The sequence below is a fragment of the Falco rusticolus genome, chromosome 1 (genome assembly GCF_015220075.1).
Source record: "Falco rusticolus isolate bFalRus1 chromosome 1, bFalRus1.pri, whole genome shotgun sequence".
NCBI lineage: Eukaryota > Metazoa > Chordata > Aves > Falconiformes > Falconidae > Falco > Falco rusticolus.
Window position 1 is genome coordinate 36480044 of NC_051187.1, and position 18457 is coordinate 36498500.

The 18457-nt window shown below is 49.2% G+C and overlaps 1 long non-coding RNA gene across 1 annotated transcript in view; it reads left to right on the plus strand.

The window, feature by feature from the left end:
• Positions 1-352: 352 nt before the first annotated feature.
• Positions 353-18457, plus strand: part of LOC119150272 — a 47302-nt gene continuing 29197 nt past the window's right edge. The window contains exons 1-6 of the long non-coding RNA XR_005105005.1: positions 353-2962; positions 6132-6395; positions 6541-6647; positions 9743-9916; positions 10917-11049; positions 11178-11334. This is a non-coding gene — a long non-coding RNA (uncharacterized LOC119150272). The remainder of the gene's footprint in view (positions 2963-6131; positions 6396-6540; positions 6648-9742; positions 9917-10916; positions 11050-11177; positions 11335-18457) is intronic.

The following is an 18457-nucleotide window of genomic DNA, read 5'->3' on the forward strand; positions in this document are numbered from 1 at the left end:
ATTTAACTTTATTGAAGTTCCTTATTTTTTGTTGAGTTAGGATATATTTGACAGTAGTGATTGTCTGCTGTTTTCTCTCTGCTATTTTAATGGCTATGCCAGTTAACGAAAGCTAACAATCTTTAATGAAAATAAATACAAGTGCCAATCAAGGTTAAAATCTGTGTCTTAAATTAAGGTTTCTGCTTGATGCTTTAAATCCTGTTTGGAATTGGGGACTGAAGGGTGTTAAAGTGAACAGATTGATTGCACTGACTTAAGATGGGTTTGAAGAGTGGTTGGCTCAGAACACATGGATGTAGCTCCACGTCTGCTTGTGTCATTAAATGAAAAGGTAGGTGCAGTTTTTTGGTGGTTGGTTTGTTTGTTTTTTTTTTTTTCAGGGAAGTAATGGATGTCTGATAATTAATTGATTTCTGTTGAAACAAACAGTTGGAGTTAGCTGCTGATCATGTCACATTCATGCTGATACAGAAGAACTATTCATTATGGGGAAGAAATATCCTTTTGCCCATGAACTATATTTTAATAACAGTGCCTAATAGTCGCGTGAATATTTTTTTCTAATGTGATTAGGAAGCAATTTTCCAAACCTCATGCATCATGAGGCATCACGTAATGGGGAAAACTGAGTACTAATGATACTAAATCATGTAATACAGTTGCAGAAAACGAGTATAAACACAGGAGGCAAACATTCTGATGGAAAGAATTTCTGTGGTGGTAAAAATCTCATCCATTCAAACTGGGAATTACTAAACCCCTTAGTTTCAGACTGTCCTGAAGAGCATAAGGCATGGCAGAAGATGTTCAGATGTAACTTGGGACCTAGGAATGCATGCTTTGTAATAGCATTTCAGCACTTGAGTATTGATTAGGTCTCATTTTGTATCAAGCATGAAGTTTGCATTTCAGGAAAGGGAAATTATGTGGCGAAGCTGGCACAATAGTTACAGCCCTTGCTCAGTCTATTGGTCCTGCTCTCCTAAGAGTTCAAAACTCCTGATTTGTTTCCTCTTTTGTTGAAATGACAATTCTGAGGAGAGCTTTGAAAGTCTGGGTGAAATACAGAAATAAAGTGTCTGTCTCCTGGTTTCTGCCTGAAGATGGAAAAATCTTGTCCCAAGGAACGGACAGCTGGCTGGCAATCCAGTGAGTGGCCCTGCCACAACAGGGCTTCTGCGCTGAGGATTTCATCTTTCTGGGGATGATATGGGGGCTTGCTTGTCCTTTCTAGGTGGTGTGAAGATGAGCGTTTAGCAGATATTCTGGGATGCAAGGCTGCAGTGTTGGTGCTGTCTTCCCTGGACCGCTGCTGTGGTATGTCTGTGCAAGGGAGGTCCAGCTTGTGGGAAGACTGCTGAACTGTTCTTGCAGGGAATGGCTGGGATTAGTGTAGTGAGAAGTTTCTGGAGTGTTTAGCAAGGTTTGCCACCCCTCTGTTCTGAGGCTGACTTTCTCAAAGAAGTCTTAGGGTTTAATTTGCGCTGAAGTGCTTTGAGAGCTGTAAGGAGCGTGCAGCAGCACGTGTTCTGGGCTGGCCTGTCGCAGTGTCTCTGCATGCGGTTGTCCTCTGCTACCCAAGTGCTAAAGACCCTGGGGAGCATCCCAATAGACTTGCCTTGTAATGGATGTGAACAAGCTTAAATACTGGCTGTAGCCCTCATGAGGCATGCTGGTTCCTGTTTACTGTTTGATGTGACTAAAAGTATTAATCTGCAAAGTCTCTGAGCAGAGGGGTTTTCCCTTTCCATCAGAGAGCCTGACAGGTAGCTCCATCTCGATTACGGCTCAGCTTTTTGTTCTATCTGTCACGTTCCTGGGCCGAATGACAGTGGCAAGGTGCTTCTGGTGGGTGCATTTCCTACCTGTGCAATGGGGTTATAATTAATGGATACAGCGAGTCAATTGTGCAGAAGCACAAGCCCAGAAGAGGCAGTCATGTTCCTGCTCGTTCAGCCAACCAACTGTGCCTTGTTACATCACTTCCAATGTTGTTGTAGTTGTATATTTACTTAAATTTGGAGGCATTGCTATATTTCCTTTTTTTTTTTTTTGTTTATTTTGTAATTTATTATAGTGAGCATTTTTGCAGTTTCTGGATCTTTTTATTGCCAAATACCTTGTTGAATCAGCGTGGTGTCTCGGATGAAGAACAACGCAGTGTGTGGCCAGGCAGGTTCTGTGTACTTCGTTTATCATGGGATTGCAAGGTGTGATGCCTCTGACCAAGGAGGTCTCCTGGTCCTGTGTCTCTGTCTGTTGCTTGTGTCTTGCTGCAGGTTTCATTCCAGTGAACTGAGCATGCTTCTAAGGGGCTACCACCAGAATCACAAAAATGCAGTTACTTATCTGAAAGTGTTTGTTCAATTCTCGCCCCGCTGCCCCTGAGTTCTTTAGTGAACAGGTTTGTGTCTCGAATGCCTACCGGTGTACCTGCTGTGATGGGGTGCTGTGAAGGATGGCGAGGGCGAGTTGTGCCTGCTCAACCCAGCTGTCATCATCAGAGCATGAGGAAAGCCTCGCTCTTCTGCCAAGAACAGGGTTGTTACCTTTGCTTTTTCAGGATGAGCTGCCCTCTCTAGCTCCTGGCAAGACTCACGCGCTGGGGCTCTTGAGGTGCCACTTAGCACTCCAGCTAAATGCTCGAGTCTTTTGGGACGACGTTACAGAGGAAACTGGAAACACTACAGCATGGTGTCAGTGCTGCTCCTGCGCTATTAACCGGTTTAATGAGCCTCTTAAATTGTTTTGGGAAAGACCTCAGTCTCCTGCGTGACCTTATTGTCGCTGTTTACTGTCTTGTTACGTGGCTGGGCTGACCGAGCAGCGGTGGCACTGGAAACGGAGCAGCCTGCTGCGAGCACCGGATTGTGGTCCTTCCCTTCCCAGCTGTGCGGTGCCTGCACACGGACATGGGCATTCTGGAGGCAGAGGCTCCTCGGGCCCCATGACAGCAGAGGTGAGTAACCATGAAGCTGTTTGCATTAGTAAAAAGGGTTTCCTTTGCTCAGTGGATGGAGTTGATTAGTGCTGAGATCCTGCGTTCTCCCCCCGGTCTCTCAATCTGCACCTCGCTCAGGTGAACCTGCATGTTTAGTCTCCTCACCCCATGTACTTTGCTCACTGTGCTGCCATCCCCTCTCATTTCCAATTTCACACCGACATGGTCTTGACATATTTATAAATGAACTCTCTGATGTCAATCCACTAAAAAGCAACCTAATATGTTCTAGAGAAATATTTTTTTCTCCTCTGTCTCCTGTTGCTGTGGCAATCTCCTGCTGCTGAGTAGGATGGGTGGGAGAAGCCAGCCTCAGTGCAAAAGCATCCTGCTTCCTGACGTGGTCAGTGCTGTGAAGGGCATCCAGTGCCTGCTGCTGCCTGTCTTGGCAGTGATTTTACCCCTGTATTGTTTTTATATGCAAACCTTTAAGGTTTCTACCCAGAGAAGTAAATGAGAACATGCTTGATTACTCAGTTGGGGAGGTTGAGGCACAGGAGTGCAATCATCTGCCAGAGACTGAGCTGTGCCTGTTACTCAGCTAGAAATGCCCTCCTTCCTTAACTTAGCTTATATTCTGGACTTCAGGGCAACTTAATTTTCCTTAAGGTTTTGCTCCAGGGTTTCAGCTACGTCAGAACTTCATCTACACCTCTCAGCATATACTGCTTTCTTCAGCATTGCCCTCTCGTCTCTTCTCCATCCAGCTGGACAGGCTGAGGCTCAGTCCAGAGCAGGAGACTAAATGACTTCTGGAGAATGAGTTACATTTCATACATTTCAAATTGGCTACATTTTTTAGTTGACTGCAAGAAGCTTGTTGCAAATCCAAAGTAAAAACGTGTTAGCATAAACCATTGGAAGAGAGCATGTTTTCCTTTGCAGTAGGTGGAGAACGTGGGGATGGTCTGTTAATCAGATCTGCCAGTGATCAGCTGACAGATGGCAACTCACTGGAGATAATTAATTATGTGCTCGTGCAGGATGTTGAGTATGGAACGACAGTGTCTGTAAAGATTCTAGCAGAAGGGGTTTGTGTGAGACTGCTCGGAGAGATCCTGAGCCTGCTGGAAAGGAGGATCTCGTCCTCTGAGGTGGAATTTGCTAGCTAGAGACAAGTCCATCTTGCTGGGGGATGACAGGCTTTGTGCCTACCACCTTTGGCTCTCCCAGGGCATCACAGAACTCAAGGCTTGCAAAAGGAAGGAAGAAAAGCTAGCTGATGTCTGGGCTTTGATCTGTGGTGAAGTTTTCTGCCCCCAGCCTGGGGAGAGGCGGAATGTATTAAAAAAAGCAAATGCTTGTAGGTCTGGCCTGTTGAGAGCATTGAAGTAAGGAGTACATCCCTCAACTGAATTTTCTCCTTCAGAAAGTATAAGTTGCTGTGGGTGAGCAGCAGCAGAGTGATGTGGCTGATGGCTGGTGTCACTGAGGAGCTGAGCATCCTCTCTAGCTCTGTGCTGCCTGCAGGGCTGCCTGTTGTTTTGAGAGGAGGCATGGCAAGGGTCGTGTTTGCAGGCAGCACTCTCCCTCCCAGCACACCTCAAGCCCCGAGTGTGAGGGCAGAAGTCAAGCAACCTCTGTGGGGTTTTTTTGCAATGCTTTTCCATCTCAAAATCCTTCGTTCCAAAGGCAGCTGTCTCGACAGGGAGGGTGAAGCACAAGTAGACGTGGTGCTGGCAGGGTTAAGGATGATCGATGAGGGGGGGCCCCCCTCCTTTCCCAAGACTTTGAGGACTCTGTGTACATCTAAAGTCGGGGGAGAAAGGCATCGGTACCATGGATGTGTCAGGCTTGTTCCTGGCAGATAAGTTGATTTTATCGAGTGGCTTGGTGTGTAATTCTATGCAGCATATAGATGTTTGTCTGATGTTTCCTTGGAGGGAAAGCTTTTCGAAGCATCCAAAAAATTAAATTTTCTGTAATGCCGCATTCATTTGGGGAAAATGAATGTGAAGGTGCTGGAAAAATATCAGGCTTGTCTGGAACAAGGGTCCTGCAGAATAGAAGCAGCATTACTATATTAGAAGATGCTTCATTTAGAAGTAATGAAGTCCCCAGCCTCTGAGGGCCCCATTAATTGAACTGACAAGGTTACAAAGCCCACAAGGGGCATACTGGCCGCAGCTGGGAAGGCAGAGACACTTGCAGAGGGAGAGGGTCAGAATAGGTTATTTCTACTGTAAAATGACATCAGAAGGAGGTGAAAAATTGTTCCGAAATTACATTCTTCCACGTGCATTGTTCTAAGGAAGTCAGTAAGGCTGGTTGGTTTGCTTCTAGGTAAGAAAGGGGCTTGGGTCTGAGTTTGAATTTGAAAGGTGCTCAAGGAAATAAAACGTCCTCTGCTCTGTGAATTATCATGCAGGTTTACAGGACCACAGAAATGAATAACAAAAAAAAATAAAATTTCAGGAGACTTCCTGCAGCTTCCACATTCGTAAGGCTGCAAGTCAGCATACTTTCTGTCCTCGGAGAAAAACTCTTGCTAAGAAAGTGCCTCCTTGCAGAACCTGAAACTGTGGTTCCTTTACACCATGCTTTTTCTTTCCCCCCTCCCACCCCTTGCAGGGTGCAAGGACAGGGTATTTGAATGGAGATGTATTTTCTGCATGCAACACTGAGTGTGGAGTTCCTCTTAGTAACTTCATTTTGGTATTAAAATAATTTTCCAGATAACACAGTTTCTCTTCTGAAGGCTTCCAGGCTTTTACAGCAGTAATTATTCCATTTATGAGGAAATTGAGGCAGGGGATTGCGGTTGCTGCAGCCCGTGCTCAGCACTGCTGGCAGAAGCTTGCTGCTTCCCCCAACTTTCCAATAAGCAATAAAACTGCATCTGTTAATCACCCTTCCTTTTCAAAATCCACTTATTTCATCAACACTAACACAAAGTTGTGTAACAGGAGGGTGAGTGGATGTTGCTCACGTTGAGGTTTGGCCTTGTAAATACAGCCTGCTTGCTGGAGACCTGTTGCTGGTGTTAGGGGTCAGTATAAACAGTGTTTAGAGCTTGCTTTTTCAGGGGGAACTTTCTGTTTAGGGATTATTATTTTTTTTTTTTTTTTTACCCTTGGACCCCTTCTCTTCTGCCACAAACTTAACAATATCCTTTGTCATTCTCCAGGGAAGCTTTCAGACTCGCCACTGTGGTTTTGAATTGGCTTTAAATAAAAGGTGTTGTGCTTCTGAAGTGCCCTGCCCAAGGGCTCTAAGAGCGCTCCACATGCAATCCAAACAGCCAGCAGATGAAGCCATTAAATGTGAAGTGCCCATGCACGATTACCTGGCAGAAAGCTTCAGGAGAGTGGTTGTAGCTGAGTCCCACGGGAATAGGCTTTGTCTGAAAAACCACCCTCAGCAGGTGATAACTCTGTTGGAAAAAGTCAAGGTAGGTCTTGCTGATTCATCAAGGTGAGTGGTTTAGTCCTTCATTTCAGTGTAGTGCAAAAGAGGTAGGAACAAGCAGAAAAGATATTAGGGAGGCAGGAGGAAGAAGTTTTAAATGTGCTTCTGTGTTTTCTCCTTCTGCTAAGGCATTGTCTCCCTGCATGGTGGAGCTAAGCCACGTGTCTTAAAGCAGATACATAGCCCTGAGAAGTTGGATTCGATTTCTTCGGTTACATTTCCAGAGTTAAACCCGGTAAGTGTAACTCCTATACTGCCTCGAAGCTCCTCCACCCTTCCATCTCCTGACATCTCTTCAATTCTGAACACATAACTTCATTTTACCTCTTTGTACCACACCAGCTGGAGCAGCTTCTTCCAGGGTGGGAAGTCTTGTGTGCATGCTTCACTGAGCGAGCAGAGTGCTTGGAGATGAATGTGTGGTTCCCTCCTGTGGCTTAGAAGGCTATATCGGTATTTTTAGTTGTTTTTTTTTTCTTTCCCCATCTTACTGAGCTAGGAAGGGAAGATTATGGCACTTGATGATTTAATCAACATAATCTCCAGATAAAACATGCTCATGTTACACTATTGGGAGATATTAATTTATGCTGGTTTGCTTCTCCTAATGTAAATTAAATCATTAGTTTTAAGACCGGATTAGGTGCACGTGTCCCCTGCCTCTTAAAAAGGCAGTTCAGTAGTTCTTAAAAGCTTCTTGGCTTGGCATTTCTTGGGAGTCATCAAATCCCTTCAGCGCAGGTGTCGTGAGGAGTGGAGCCGAGATGCAGTGCTTAAAGGTACAACCACTAGCTCTGTGGTAGCTAAACGCCTCCACGCTGGCAGAGGCCCTGCTGATGCCTGGTGCCTCCTCCTTTACTCAAGTAGTGTTTTGCCAGCTCATTAATCCAGTGAGGAGGTTTTACCACAGGTCTGAGGAACCAACAGTTGCTCCTGTGCTCAAACCTGTATCTAGAGCATCTGCTGTCTGTTGATGGAGAGTTAAGCTGGTCGGTGTGTGGTGGAGACCTGGACAGAGCTTGGTGGTGTCCACATCCCTCTCCCGCTGGAGAGAATGCGGGGACATCGAGGATGGTGTGCTGACTTGTGCTTGGCAATACACCTGAGCAGAGCTGTGGGTGCTGGGTGATCTTGGAAATGCCATCAGCACGTCTGAACTGGCTGAAAATTCCCCAAAAATGTATAGGTGAAGCTCTTGAGTGCGCAACAGAAATGAAAAGTGAAATATCTTTACTGAGATGGGTGGGAGATGTCATAACTCTTTTCATACAGGCAGGGAAACTGAGGCATGGTTTCCCATCACGAAGGGCAGTAGCGGGGTGTGGGGGTAAATGCCTGATGCCAGTGGCCCCTCCTACAGCCAACTGGTTTAGAGCAGAGCGCTGAGCCGAGCCAGCGTTGGCTGCTCCTCTGTGGCTCCTTGTAGGAGCACCCAGTGGAGATGCAGGCTCCGAGCGTTGAGGTGCCCTGTCCGCTTGGGTGGCCAGCAGCTCTGGCAGGGAAGCCAGGCCCTGCTGCTGAGACAGACGGGGACGGCTCCTTGTGACCCAAAGGGGAGGAGAAATGACAGAGGCCCTAGCAGATTTCAGGGCTATTAAGGATGTGATAATGAGCCTTTGCATGCATCATTTTTCAGCACTTCACTCCCCCACCCCCAGTTCAGCCCGTGCATTAACACTCTCCGTCCCAGGAGGACAGTAAACACTCCGCTGCTGCTGTAACTCCATTTGTTATGCATCTGGGCATCAACAGGGCTGGTGCGTGCAGAGGAGGGGGCGAGGAGAGAAGGTGCCTTCCCAGAAAGCTGGCTTTGTTCTCCGTCAGCATAGAGATGCTCAAGGTACAGGTTTGACCAAAAGAGCAATTGCTGGTCCCCCAGACCTGGGTTGGAACCTTCTTGCTGAATTAATGAGCTGGTAAAATAATACCAGCGGGTAAAGGAGGAGGCAGAACGTAGAACTTGCTGCTGTGGGATGCTCTCTTGCAAGTCGTGGCCTTCAGGTTATGTGCTTGCGGAGGATCTCGTGTGAGATGGTCTCAGTGCAGCTGGGGAAGGGCTGTGCTCACTGTGCTGTTCCCTGCGTTTCCCTGGTGCTGCCTTCCTTGGTAGGGTCAGTCTTTTGGTCTGGTTCTGCATGGCCCGTCTCTTGGAGGGTGAAGTCTTCCCCCGCGTTGCTATGCCTCCCCGGGTCCTGCGGGCCGTGTGCCGTACGGTGGGTCCTGGCTGGTGGTGGATGTGCTGGGGGCTGCTCTGGACCAGCTGCTCTGAGCCTGGCACAGGCAGGAGCAGGCAGGCAGCGTTCTCCTGCAGCGCAGAGCCAGCTTGCTCCTGGGGTGGGGGAAATTCCTGATCACTCCTGTGAGCCAGTTAATATCTCCATGGAGGTCAAAACAGGGATGAATCCACGAGGTTATAAATTGTGTGTGTGTAGCTCTTCCTATTATGCTGCTAGATGGCGGTGCCTGTGCGAAGAGCCGGTCCTTCTTGCTTTCTGATTTCATTTTTCCTGTTGGAATATATAGAGGCTTTTTTCTGCCTGAATATTTAGAGGCAAGTGTCTCTCTCTCCGCATAGTAGGCTTGCAGGTGATTTATTGTGTGGTGCTCTAGCACTGGGATTAAATGTTAATGCAGGTGGGCTGATGCAGTCTGCTTTGAACTGGTCAGCTCCTGTAGGTCTGTAGGCATTTGGGCAATAAAACCAGCTGTGTGATACGGCCCTTTGGCACCCTGTAGATGTGCCTGTTGGTGCATTGAGAATTCTCCGTCTCCACCTTGCCACAGGCACCCTCAAGAGGCATCCTTGGGGCTGAACTCTTGACCTTTGGCTAGCTGTGATGGAGGACCCTCTGTTGCTGTGTAATTGTCAGTGTCCAGCTTCTCACGGGCTTAGTTTTAGAGCTGCGTGTTTCCCCTGGGCAATGCTCAGGCTGGGGATGCCTTGCAGAAGGCAGAGATCACCTCCCTGCTGCCATGCCGTGGGACAGACAGGCAGGTATCTTATCGGGACAGGAGACGAAAAGATCCCAAATTGGTATTTGTCGTTTCTGACAATATTCTGTCACGGACAGAGCAAGAGGGGAGCAATATTATTTTTGGTTGGATTGGGCTGTTTTTCCTCTCCTCTCTTACTGCAGCCGAGCCAACTAGACATGACATGCTGCCAAATGCTTGCTCAGGTTTGCTTTTGCCTTAGTGCAGGTTTTTTGCAAGGGGAAGAAGTGCTTTTTTTGTTGTAAAGAAAGTGTTTGTAGTCTGTCATGCTGGCAGAGACCTGGGGGAAAGCTGATATGCAAAATGTGTTTTGACTTGGTTTAATGTCTCTTTCAGGGTGCTGATGCCTCTCCTGTGTCTCCCTGCCAGTCATCCAAGGCTTGTCCTGCAGCTGTGGAGCATCAGGCAGGTCTGTGTTTGGGAGCAGGGACCTTGGTGTCACAGAGGGGTACCAGGAGAGCTCCAGACTCCAGTTCTCAGTCTATGGCATGGAGGAGGGAGCCAAAGCAAGTGGGTTTAAAAGCCGGAGCAGGAGAGGAGGGAATCCCTCCCTTCTAGGAGAGCAGGCATGCTGCTGGCAGCACTGGGAGATGTCAGACCCCACAAATGCTCAGCCATTCCCCCTTTCTACACCCATGCTGCTTCCTAACAGAGAGAGATATCAAATCAAAGATGGCAGGATTATTTACTGAGGTGTTTATTTGAAGTTGAATGGACAGGAATCACATTTCAAAATTGTAGAGAAAGAGCTTTTTAGCTCTCTTCCTTTGTACAAAATAGCAACCGCATCACCACGCACCACGGGGATGTCAGGGCGAATCTGTTTCACTGACAACAAGATTGTTCTGTCTAGACGGGGAAGCATTGCTGAACTGAGTGAGTCTGCAGAATAATTTAAAGCCAAAATACTTTGCAGACATTAAATTTAAAATACAAACTGGCTTGACAGAGATGATGCTTGATGGATAGTTTGTGTGTGGGTGGGATGGCGGCTGGCTTTGGACAGAGCTTGATGGCAGTGACTGACAGATGTCGCTCAGGGTGATCTGGTAGTGCTGACCTGTCACCTTTCCCAAACAAGTTCTTCTACCAGAGTGGGTCCATCGAGGCATCCTGGTGGCCCCATGGAGCTTGGTGTGTAGGGCTCCTTTGCAATATCTTGAATACATCTTTAATTTTGTTGTTCCTAGGCAGCCTGTCCAGCCCTCCCCAGCCTCTCAGTGCCTTGTCCCCGCTGTGCTGCCGACTCTGTTGCAGCCTGACCAGTGCTGAGGGATGCAGGAGCAGAAAGGGGTGTTTGGCGGGGGGGATATGAGGCTTGCATTTGCCATCTGCCTGGGGGGGCTGGCAGCCAGGGCTGTCTGAGACAGAGAGATGTGGTGGTGAGATTGCAGCCCAGCTGGCATAAGGAATTTACTCTCTTCTGGCAGAAAAAGAAAGCTGAAATATTAAAAGCATGGCTCAAAGGCTGGAATGTATATATTTATTTTTTTTTTTTCCCCTTTCTGAGGAGGGCTTCTGCTCAGCACTGCTTTGGTGTTGCTCAGAGAGACGGCAGCCAGTCGGAGCAGGAGGGATGCCAGCTGTCTGGAGGGAGCAGGGAGTGTGGCTTAAGTAAGGGAGGAAGAAGAAGCATGTCTCAGGTGGGCTGATCTCGGGGCTCAGGGTGAATGCTGACACTTCACCATAGCCTTTAGGACTTGTGCTTTAGTCTCATTTGGGTCCTGTTCAATGGCAGGAAATAATTCTTCTCTTGTCTCTGTCTCTATAGATGAGGGCAGTGCCCCTCTGAAGTAGGAGGACATCTTTATATTGACCGCTGTCCTTGGATTAGGGCGGCTGCAAGAAAGGAGGAGCAGAGTGCTCAGCCAAGGCATCTGTTGTCTCTCTTCGGTGAAGTCCTGCTGGCTCCCAACTTGCCATTTCTGGTGAGTCCAAGTGTCCCCAAGAGTACCTGATGACTTTCTGAAGCGGTGGTGGTATGAGGTTTCTCTTGGGGCCAAGCTATTCCATTTGCTTCTGCTGATGGCCTTACAGGCAGGCTGTCAGGGGAGAGCATTGCTGTCTGGCAGCAAGGCATACTGACAGAGATGTGCGATGTCCCAAACTCAGTAAAATTTGAGGCCTCCTATTTTTTTCTGCAAGCAGTCACCAGACTCGGTGTGCCTTCGTGCAGCAATTCAGCTGTCGGGTGGGAGCATCCCAAACGGGTACACTCGCAGGGAGTGCAAGAGGGATGGCTGTGAGATACGGCAGGGAGGGAGAGCTGAGGTCTGTGCCTTTGCCAAGTGAGGAGCTGAAGGGAACCGGTTCAGAGTGTTTAAAGCTTTTCCTACTGTTTCTTCCTTTGACATTTCTCTTCCATGCTCACTCTGTGTTCGCGCGTCTGGGCCAGATTCATCTTCCTTTCCCACGTTATCTCTGAAAGTTCAGCGTGGCGGGGAGTGGGCTTGGAGCAATCTTAACTTTACACCTCTGCAAACCCTGGCAGTGAGTGCTGCTTATTTCTGGTCAGGGATGTACCCGATGCAAGCCTGCTGGGGAGACAGTCACTTGCTCGGGCTCATGAAATGGGTAAGCAGCGTAATGGAGTTTGACCTCAACTCCGACTCCAGCTCTGCCTTGGCTCCTGCATTGTCCCTGGCAGGACAGGGTGGGGGCAGGCAGCAGAAGAGGGCCCTGATGTCGTACCCCCCCACTCCAGCCTTGCCTTCTGCATTCCCCTGCCTGCCTCCCCGCTGCTGCTGCTGCCTCGTGAAAGACCCTGTGATTAATTATACTGCTCCGCAGCCTCCGAGAATTTATTTAGAGTTTTATGTTTGCTGCTGCTGCTTATACAATGGCGAATCTGCCGCGGCTGCGTCCCGAGCAGGTGGCAGCTAATAGGTCAATAAAGTGAATTGCACCATTAGAGCTGTCGAGCTGGGCTGCCAGCAGCCAGGCAGGTAGAGGAGAAAGCTGTGGAGAAGTCAAGACAGATCTGCTTTAGCAGAAATGCATCTGGCTGTGCTGGCTTGCAGGAAATTGCTTGCTTCCCTGATAGCATCCACTGCTTTAGTAGATCAATTTTTCCACTATGGTTTGTTTAGTTTAATCTTTCTTCTCCCTACATCCCATGCTCTCCTAAAAATTAGCCTAATAGGACCTTTTCATCTCAGAGAGCTTTAGAAGTTATTTTCCTTAAAGATTTTCATTGTCTTTTCCTTGGAGTGTACAGAAAAGAGGGGCTGGGGGTGTTGTCAGCTGAAGGAAGTGGAGAACTTCAAACCACAGAGGAAGTCCCCCCCAAAAAATGCTGCCAAGAGCGTGCAGAATCAAGCCCAACCTGAAACAGCTCACCACCACCCAAGCAGATTAAGAAATCGCCTCTGCCTCTGAGTGTCTCGCTCTGTGCTGCTGTCAGGATGGGGGATGGCATGCCTTGAGCAGATAAAATAGTGCTCTACCTGCTTTTCAGAAGAAGAGAACGAGGCAAGTGTGAGTCCCTTGTCCTGCGCAAGGTCTGTGCTCTTGCCTGGAAGGGAGCAGGCTTGTTTGTACGTGCTGCTGATTCATATGCAGTGGGAATCTGTTCCTGATGGCCTGGTGCAGAGATGCCTACTTTGTACCGCTGCCCAGAAGGAAGGGAAGTAGGAGCTGTGTGTCTGTGTGGCCATGCCAGCAAACAGAACTGCATTCAGTTTGCTTTGTGCAGCGTTGTGAGCTGGGGCCGCGCACTGTGTCCTCATGGATAAAATGGGGCTGGAGTCAACAATTCTCCATTGAGAACATGCTCTGGGATGCTCTTGGGCCATGTCAGCGGGATGCAGAGCCTACGCAGGCAGTGGTATCACCTTGCAATGCTAAAGCTGCTACATCCTCCGGCTGATGTACTACCTATGTGCGAGGGAGTGTGTGCTGCCTTTGCGTGCTCTATATTCAGTGCCTCCAGCAGACTGCATCCTCGCTGGAAAGGCAGTTGATATCCTGGCTCCTCCTGTTTCCTCCCTGTTAGTGCCGTACTGTTAGGTTTTAATGTTTCTGCGGAGATGGTTTGTATAAACTGAATCAGGTTGTGTTTATTCTATAAAACTTTGTAGGTATCTTGCACTGGATGTCACCTCCTAGTTGCACGGTGACCAGTTCAGCTTAAGGAGTCCTCACCAATGCCATTCTCTTTATTGCTAGTCCTGCCTGATAAATCTGCTCCCTCCGATATGGCCAAGCCCAGCCCGTAAGCTACACACGTATGCTGGGTGTGCTGTTCAGGAGACAGCAGAGCTTACGCTCAGGAGCTGCTTGCAGGGTTCTCAACAACAGGCACTCAGAACAACCCCAAGGGATGCTTAAAAAGCATTGAATTAACAGAGCTGTCGTGCAGCCAGCCTTGGGCATCCCTGGGCTTTTTCAGCTCTTTGGGAACTAGGGTTCAAGTTCTCCTGCCCAGCCTGGAGGGGTAGAAATTTGCTCTTATGAGCCGAGGGCCCTTGTTGCCCTTTCCCTGACCCAAAGCTGTGTCATTCAGCTGCACATCAGGTGTTGCAAAACCCAGCATTGAAACGGTGACTTTTGATGGACTACAACTTTCCTGAGCGCAGGGTTGCTTTACTAAACTGTCCCACGTGAGCAAGGTTGTCAGATAGCCAGTGGCCTTTAGGATAGAGCAGGGGTACGTGTTCCCAGCACATGGTGCCCCCCATCCTGTCACCGGCAGAGCAGTGGCCTGTGGCATCTGAGCAGGACTAAGATGGGCTTGGAGGTTTGGTTCAGAGATCTTTGTCAGTGGTAGCATCTTCCCTGGAGCTCAAATGGCTGTGGGAGCCAGGAGCTCTCGTCTCACGGAGGCCAGCTGCCTGGCTGTGTGCTGTCTCTGACAAACAGCCTTTCTCCTTCCTCCTGCTGAATTGCTAGTAGTGCTTTGCCTCTCCATTTCAGGTGTGAGTGCCTTAAGGGGATGTCCCTGTGGTCTCTGAGCTCCTGGAGATGTAGATCACAGCTGGCTTCTTGTGGAGGCATGACAACTCCCTGGGCAGAAACAGTCTCCCCAAGCCCTGGCTCCACCATTTGCATGAGCTGGTTTCTATCTGGCCTGTATGGTGACCCTGCCAAACTGTGCAAAATCACCCGGGGACTGCAGGTACAGCCTTGTCTGTGGCTTCCTTCTGGGCAAGGGAGCTTGCTTTTGGCTTAGGGCATCTGATTGAGAAACAGGTCAGATACCAACGTCTGCAACTGCTGCGTCGGCTCTTGCTGAAAGACAGAAACAGTTGGAGAAAGGTCTCCCCCTTTGCCACCATCTCCAGGCAGAAGGGGCTTGGCAGGGGCAGGGGAGCCCTCTGGAGAGCAGGGGGTCCCAGAGCTCCTGGCTCTGGGGTCTGCTGCCATCCTGGCACTGGAAGAGCAGGGTTGGGCTCTGCCCCATCAGTGCCCTGTCCCCTCCCTGGGCCAGCGGTGGGGCTGCCGCAGGCGGGAGAAGGGCTTTGAGCAGGCATTGCAGAACACAGAAAGCTGCCTAACAGCTCCCTTCTGGGGCCACGGGACTCTGGCGGAGAAAGTGACTTTCATAGAGATAAAGGAGACTTCCTTTTGGGTCAAGTGCTCTGGAAATGAATGATTTGGAGATGAAAGCCTTTTTACTTGGGTAGTACAGATTCACTTTGCCTAGAGGGAAGTCTGCCTTGTGCTGGGATATTTTTCCCTCTGGGGCCATTGTGATTGCTTTTGAAGATGAATTTTCAACATACAAAGGAGAAAAAGAAAGCTGAGGGAAAGGAAGTGCTTTAAAAAGTATCAAGGGTTCTCATGGTCTGTTTTAATTTGTCAGCATGTCTTTCTTGCTTGTAACACCCTGTTGGGTGCAGGGCTTGTTCCTCCTCTTCCCTTTGTGACTTGCTCCTTCCCTCTGGCATCTTTGTCAATCCCAGTCTCTGGATTATTCCCCCCCCTCGCCTTTTTTTGTTTTTTGTTTTTTGGTTTTGTTTGGGTTTTTTTTTCCTTTCTAGGCCAACCTTCTTGCACCCAGGGCTGCTTGGCAGAGCAGCAGCAGCTCCTGTGTGCTGCACTAGGTGGGGATCACCTTGTGAGGTGGGCTGGGAGAGATGGCTGAGCCCCCTGAGGGTCTCAGCTAGCAGGGGGAGAGGAGAGACCCAGCCCTTGGCGTCGAGTCAGCAATATGTGTGCTGGGGATAAGCCTCCAAGTAACACAGCCCCGCTCTGGCTGGTCCCCGGGTATCTGAGAGCCAGCAGATCACTACCCTCCTCGTGACTGGTGGGAAGAGATGTGCATCCCTCCCACCCCCTTTGGATGCAGTGGGGTTTACCAGCCTGTCGGGCTCCGTGGTGTGGTACCCCTTGGTGCTGTGCTCAGGTGCTCCCCAAGCCAGACTGAACCGTCCCAGGGATGACTTGCTGTGCCCGAGCTGTACCCAGGGCAGAGACAGGAGAACAGCGAGGTGGAACTCTCTCTGGAAGAGGTATGGAATGGGCTCTTTTCCTATTAGTTTATCATCTGAGGGATCTCTTTTTGAAAACATGTTACGCCCCGTGGACTGGAGGTGTCCAAAGCCAATTCTGGCTTTGGTAAGACTGTGGGAAGCATCACAGTGTCTCACTTCTCTACTTTTTGCTGGTTTCTCCTCCCCTGCCCTGGAGGGATGAGGTGCATGCAGGGCTCTTCTCTGCTGCTGCTGCTTAGTGTGAAATGCTGTAAAACTCAAGCATTGATTTCTCAATCAAAGGTGTCTGTTTACTCCTTGGTCTGGGGCTTTAATGCCTGCAAATCCATCTTTCACTCCCCAGCGGTTTGCTCTAAGATTTTTAAATCGACTGTTGTGCTTCAGAGCTTTGGGAAGGGAACAAATTCAGTCAAGCTAATGTTGCTGGTGCTGGCTTGCTGGTGGGTTTTGAACAAGACAGAAACCAGACAGAGCCCGTGGGGGCTCTTGAGTCTCAGGTGAGACCTTTGCCTGTGCCTAGCTGTGGGGACAGCACTGGTCTGTGGGGCTTTGGAAAGCTGTGAGTCTTCCTTCTGTCCAACAGTGAACCTGGTTCAGCAGGTCTATGGTCTCCAGGCTTTGTGGATTGTAAGCTGAAGTTGCTGTATGTCCTGTCAACAGATGCTAGAAAAACCTGAAGGCTTCCTTTTTTTAAAAACAAAACAACCCCCCCCCAAAAAAACCAAAAAAGTAACACCGTGTTCCCATCTGTGCTTCCCATGTTCTCACAGCAATTGCAACGTTTGCACCCTGTTTTCAAAGCTTTGTACTCTGCTGCTCTTCAGGTGCTGTGTATCTGATGCTCGCAGCTGATGATTGTTGCTGAAATGCAGCTGCTTCTGTGGAGAAGCACAACAGCTTGGGGTAGAAAGGATTGCTGAAGCCCACGACTGCTCTCCTGCAGAGATTGCTGGTGGTGACCTGAGCTGGGAGAGTTGGCTGCAGCTCCTGCCGTCTTCATCATCTCGGGTGGATTGCTGCTGCTGTTTTAACCTCAGCTTCCCCCTTGCTAAAGGAGGGTGAATGTGATGGAAAGCCCTTTCCCGAAGGCTGGAGCCAGGGTTGGTTTGCAGCCCCGGGAGGTGCAGGCAGAGGTTAGAGGAGCGAAGGGGAGGGCTGCTGAAATGCAGGTGACTCCTGGCGCTAACTGTATGCAGCAGATTTATCTGGAAGGAGCTGAAGGAAGCGTATCAAGGATGTCTCAGCTATTCAAGTGAGAAATCAAATTAAACTTTGCATCAAATAGTAGAGCTGCTCTGTGCTAGAAGTTATGTCAAATTCATTAAAGGTTTCTACACACCAGCCCCCCAGGAGTCAGAGGAGAGAAAAACCAGTGCTGTGTGGCAAGGGGCTGTGTTTGCCTGCTCACCTGGATGTGCTAATGATGTGGGTAGAGGAAGAGGGAATTCTTGCTTTAACCTTCAAGAGACCTGTGTGTGGAGCAGGGAGGGACACCCGACTGCCCAGCAGCGCTAGTTCTGTGTGCACTGACAGCAAGCTGGGGATGTGTGTTCATCAGCCTGCACCGAGGGATGCTAGGTGAGGACTGGGGACAGGAGATCCAGTGAACTGGAGGTGAGGAAAACATTCCGGTCCCAGTTACCTGTCTCCTGATCTCTTATTGACAAGCTGGGAGATGGAGTCCCTTGGGACACACGCTGGGGTGTCTGGGAGGCGGATGGGAGCGATCTGAAGGAGATAAAAATATCAGTATCACAGAAGTATGCAGACTCGCTTCTTATCAGGCACGAGTCCACTCTTACTCCAGGCAAGGAAAAGATCTGGACAACACATTGCTCCCTCTGTGGGGACAGATTGCTCGGAGGCTGGCTGGAGCACACACTTGGCATGAGAGCACCGGCAGCCAGGAGGAAGCTGTGAGCGTGGTGGCAGGGGAGTCGTCTGCCGGGAATCTGCGATGCCACAGGATTTTGGCTGCCAACTGCTTTCCCTGCACAGCACACCAGAGGCTCGGAGAGCTCCCAGGTGACCAAGGCACGTCCATACCTGCCTCTCAGGAGTGGTGGGGCATGCTGAAGAGCTGGAAGCCATCGGGAGGAGAGGAACACTGAGATTCATCCACTGCAAATGCTGAATGCCAAAGTTTTCTCTGCCTCATGTGCTAAAGCCCAGGCTTGACTAATGCTATCTGATTTGATTTTTTTCATCCCTGATGCATGTAGTGCCTTGCCTTTAGAAGCACTCAAGCGCTAGCTTGATATTTAAAAGCCATTTGCAATACTGCTGCTCTGCTGGCAGGAGAAATTAGTCTGACCCAGAGATGTACATATCCTGGTGTTGGAGCAGGGGAGCCTGTTAACATGCGGGGGTGGAGGGGAGTCTCCTCAGGTGTTCTGCCTATTGCTAGGTCTGGATTAGGGCGCTCTACCCAAGAAAATGGCTTTCTTCCCTCCTTTTCTGTTGACTTGTAAGAGTTTTTAGGAACTTAAGATGCTAAACCTCAGTTAAGCAACACTTAGTAATTTCTGAGATGTAATTTATTTACAGTGCTCCCATTCACAGTGCTGTTAATTGCTGTAGTTTGCTTTCTAGCCTAGGATTTGAGAAACTGGAAAAG